At 39.4% G+C, this 5202-nt stretch overlaps 1 protein-coding gene across 1 annotated transcript in view; it reads right to left on the bottom strand.

Annotated features, from left to right (window-relative positions):
* The window catches only part of PARP8 (poly(ADP-ribose) polymerase family member 8), a 322141-nt gene that overhangs the window by 57297 nt on the left and 259642 nt on the right, over positions 1–5202 (bottom strand). The gene's annotated exons all lie outside the window — the stretch shown is intronic.

Below are 5202 nucleotides of genomic sequence, written 5' to 3'. Positions count from 1 at the left end.
TCAATGTTATGAGACAAAGTGTATGCGAACTGCTGTATGGAAAGTGAATTTGCTCCATAAATTTTCACCCAAATCACAATAAAAAACAAATAAAAAAATAGTAATTGGAGTGTGGAATGTATGAAGGAATCTAGGAAAATTGGCAGTTGTCAAAAATGTAATGGAACACTTTGTAAACATTGACATCGTAGGCATTAGTGAGCTGAAATGGACTAGGATTGGCCATTTTCAATCAGACAATAATATGGTCTACTATGATGAGAAAGACAAATTGAAAAGGAATAGCATCACATCCACCATCTTTCAAGAACTATCCTGGAGTACAAAGATGTGAGATATAGGATAATATCCTTATACCTACAAGGAAGACCAATTAATATCACTAGAATTCAAATTTACACACCAAACCACTAAAGCCAAAGATGAAGAAATATAATTTTTTTACAAACTTCTGCAGTCTGAAATTGACCAAACATGCAGTCAAGATGCATTGATTATTAATGGTGATTGCCTTGGAAGGAAGGTTGGGCAATTTACTTCTGTAGTGATACTGCCTCGAAAACCTAAGGAGGGGTCCCTATGAGTCGGATGCGACTCGACGGCAGTGAGTTAGGAATGCAAAAGTAGCTGGAAAATATGGCCTTAGTGATATAAATGACACTGGAGATCGCATGGTAGAATTTTGCAAGACCAATCACTTATTAATTTCAAATACCTTCTTTCAACAATGTAAATGGTGATTATACATGTGTACCTTACCAGATGAAACACACAGTAATCAAATTGACTACATCTGTGGAAAGAGCCAATGAAGAAGCTCAATATCATCAGTCAAAACAAGGCAGGAGCTGCCTGTGGAACAGACCATCAATCGCTCATGAGCAAGTTCAACTGGAAGTTGAAGGAAATTAAAACAAGCCCACAAGAGCTAAAATAAGACCTGGATTACATTCCACATGAATTTAGTGACCATCTGAAGAACAGATATGATGCACTGAACACCAATAACTGAAGACTAGATGAGTTGTGGGATGACATCCATCATACATGAAGAAAGCAAATGGGCATTAAAAAGATGAAAGGAAGGAAAGACCAAAATGGATGTCAGAAAAGACTCTGAAACTTGCTCTTGAACAAAGAGTAGTCAAAGCGAATGGAAGAAATACACAAATAAAAGAACTGAACAGAAAACATTTCAAAGGCAGCTCAAGAAAGCAAAGTAAAGTACTATAATGAAATGTGCAAAGCCTGTAGTTAGAAAACCAAAGGGAACAACATGCTGAGGATTTCTCAAACTGAAAGAACAGAAGAAAAAGCTCAAGCCTCAAGTTGCAATATTGAGGGATTCTATGGGCAAAATAAACAGCATCATAATAAATGGAGAAAATACTGAAGTGGTCAAACATTTCATATTGCTTGATTCCACAATCAACACCAATGGAAGAGGCAGTCAAGAAATCAGACAACATATTGCACTGGGTATATCTGCTGCAAAAGACCTCTTTAAAGTGCTGAAGAGTAAAGATGTCTCTTTGAAGACTGAAGTGCGCCTAACTCAAGCCGGGGTGTTTTTAATAGCCTAATAATGCATGTGAAAGCTGGACAATGAATAAGGAACAAAGAAGAAGAGTTGATGCTACTGAGTTGTGGTGTTGGTGATGAATGCTGAGTGTACCATGGACTGCCAGAAGAACTAACAAATATGTCCTGGAAGAATTACAGCCAGAATGCTCCTTGGAAATGAGAATGGCCAGACTTCATCTCACCTACTTTGGTCATATTGTTAGAAGGGACCATTCCTTGGAGGATATCATGCTTGGTAAAGTGGAGGATCATGGAAAAGGGGCTGGCCCTCAATGAGATGGATTGACACAGTGGCTGCAATGATGGACTCAAGTATAGAAAGGATTGTAAGGCTGGCACAGGACCGGGCAGCATTTCGTTCATACTTTGCTATGAGTGAAAGCTGATTTGATGGCATCTAACAACAACAACATGGCCAAAATATTGAATGATACAGGAAGCATCAAAAGAAGATGGAAGGAATACACAAAGTCATCATATCAAAAAGAATTGGTTGATGTGAGTGATCAACACGGTGGCATTAAGGAAGAGGAAGACAGAGAGAGGTACATGGGAGATACAGACAACAAAGATGTACCCTTTTCCACATACAGTACTGCATTGTCACTGATGACAAACACTGATTTACAGGAGGATAGATGTGGGGACAGGCTGAATGACTAGGTATGTCTATGCAGGGGGCAGTGTGCCCATGACCATGATTAGGGTTAGCAGATGATGTTTCTACAAGTGTATTTGTATGTTCAGTAAGAATGTCCAGATATATAGTAGAGCTAACAAGGAACCAGGCTGTAGTCATTTCTTGGCCACAGCAAGCTTCCCAGAGGGAGTGAGTAGCTAAACATGTGGGCTTGGGACCATGGTTGTAGGAGTCGTCAAGCTCAATGGGCATAGCATACTATACAGAAACATTCTTCCACATCCTACTTTGGGGAATAGCAACTGGGATCTTAAAAGCTTGAAAGTGGCCATCTATATGCAACAATGGGTCTCTCCTTATCCAGAGCAAAGAAGAATGAAGACAACCAATGATGCATGGAAATAATCAGTCCAAGGGACTGGTACATGTGATGTTTGGCATATATGACATGGGACCAGAAGAAGTATATGGTGCCCAGCTATCACTATCAACCACTTGAAGGGGGATCTATGTAGGAGATCCTGGATAGAGTGGGAGCATAATGTGGAACAAAACTCAAAATCATAAAATAAATAAATAAATTAAAAGGACTAGGTTTGCTCGTGTGATAAAGCCTGGTGGAACCCCTGAGACTATGGCCCATAGCTGCCCTTCAGGTCTGGAATTGAACCCACTCCTGTGACTTCCAGACAAATAAAAGACAGGCATATGAGCTGAACATTAGGTCAATACACTTCTTGGAGAGATCAATCATGGGAGAATAGAAGGGCAGCGTATGCACAGGGAGACAGCTCGGGGGTGTAGGAGTGCATGGGCAGGATGGACACAGGGAAAGGGTAGCCATGGGGAGGAAGTAGGAAGAGAGCTGTTATATTGCGGAAAACTGCAGTCAATGTCATGAGACAAAATATGTGTGAATTGCTGTATGGCAAGTGAATTTGCTCTGTAAACTTTCACCCAAATAACAATAAAAATTAAAACAAAAAAAATTGGCCAATGTCCAACTATTTCAGGAGATAGGAAATGAACAACAACCAATGGTATTGAAGGAAGAAAATGAAGCTGTGCTTGGCAAGTAACAAGGCTCCAGGAATTGACAGAATACTCAGTGTGATGTTTCCACAAATGGATGCAGTGCTGGAGATGCTTACTTGTTTATGTCAAGAAACCTGGAAGACAGCTACTTCACCAATCCACTAGAAAAAACATATATTTGTAACCATCCCAAGAAAGATGATTCAAAAGAATGTGAAAATTAATGAACAATATTTACACAAGTAAAATTTTACTGAAGATAATTCAAAAATGGATGTAGCAGTATATTGACAGGGAACTTCCAGAAATGCAAGCTGGATTCAGAAGAGGATGGGGAACAAAGGATATCACTGCTGATGTCAGATGGATCTTGGTTGAAGGCAAACAATACCAGAAAGATGTTTATCCCATTTTGTTGACTATGGAGAGGCATTTGACAGTGTGGATCATAACAAATTATGGATAACATTGCAAAGACTGGGAATTCCAGAACACTTAATGGTGCTCATGAGGAATGTGTACATAGACTAAGAGCTTGTCATTTGAGCAGAACAAGGGGATACTGCATGGTGTAAAATCAAGAATGGTATGTGTCACAGTTGCATCCTTTCACAGTACTTATTAGATCTCAATGCTGAGCAAATAAACCAAGAAGCTGAACTATATGAAGAAGAACATGGCATCAGTATTGGAGGAAGATTCATTAACAACCTGCAATATGCAGATGACTCAACCTTGCTTGTTGAAAGTGAAGATGAATTCAAACACTTACTGATGAAAATCAAAGACTACCATCTTCAGTATGGGTTGTTGTTGTTGTTGTTAGATGCCATAGAATCGTCTCTGACTCATGGCGACCTATGCACAACAGAACGGAACCCTGCCCAGTCCTGAGCCAGCCTCATGATCCTTGCTATATAGTATGGGTTACACCTCAACATAAAGAAAACAAAAATCCTAATAACTGGACTGATAAACAACATCACCATAAACCGAGAATAGGTTGAAGTTATCAGGGATTACATTTTACTTGCACCCACAACCAACAGCCATGGAAGCAGTGGTCAAGAAATCAGATGTCGTATTGCACTGTGCAAATCTATTAGAAAAGACCTCCTTAAAGTGTTGCAGAGCAAAGACTAAGGTATGGCTGACCCAACCCATGGTATTTTCAATTGCCTCATATGCATGTGAAAGTTAGACAAGGAAAAAGGAAGACTGAAGAAAGCTGATACCTCTGAATTGTTGTGTTGCCAAAAAATACTGAAAATACCATGGACTGCCAGAGAAATCTGTTCTGATAGAAGTGCAGTCAGAATGATTTTTGGAAGGGTGAATGGCCAGACTTTATCTCACCTACTTTGGTCATGTTGCCAGAAGGGACCCTTCCTTGGAGAATGATATAATGTTGGTAAAGTAGAGAGTCAGCATAAAAGGGAAAGACCCTCAGTGAGATGTATTAACACAGTGGTTTCAAGGACAGGCTCAAATACAGCAGGAATTGTGAGGATGGTGCAGGTCCAGAAAGTGTTATGTTCCGTTACACATAGGGCTGCTATGAGTCATAGCCAACTCAATGGCACCTAACAACAACAACATATATATATGGTCTCACTATGACTGAAAATATGATTAACTGAAAGCCAAAACCAAATTCACTGCCACTGAGTTGATTCCAACTTTCAGCGTTGCCCATTGAGTTTCCAAGGCATAAATCTTTACAGAAGCAGACTACCTCATCTTTCTTCCACAGAGCAACTTGTTGGTTCGAACCACTTACCTTTTAGTTAGCGGCAGATGCTTTAACCACTACACTACCAGAGCTCCTTATGATTAATTGATGTCCTTGGTAAAAATATTTTTAAAATAATTTTTAACTTTTTCACCCTATAATAGCTTGCATATTATCTTAAATAATTTTGGGAAAAAGCAAATTGGAATAC

The sequence above is a fragment of the Orycteropus afer genome, unplaced genomic scaffold (genome assembly GCF_000298275.1).
Source record: "Orycteropus afer afer isolate SDZICR_OR568_19922 unplaced genomic scaffold, OryAfe1.0 scaffold00277, whole genome shotgun sequence".
Classification (NCBI taxonomy): domain Eukaryota; kingdom Metazoa; phylum Chordata; class Mammalia; order Tubulidentata; family Orycteropodidae; genus Orycteropus; species Orycteropus afer.
This window is presented reverse-complemented; position numbering and strand designations above follow the sequence as displayed.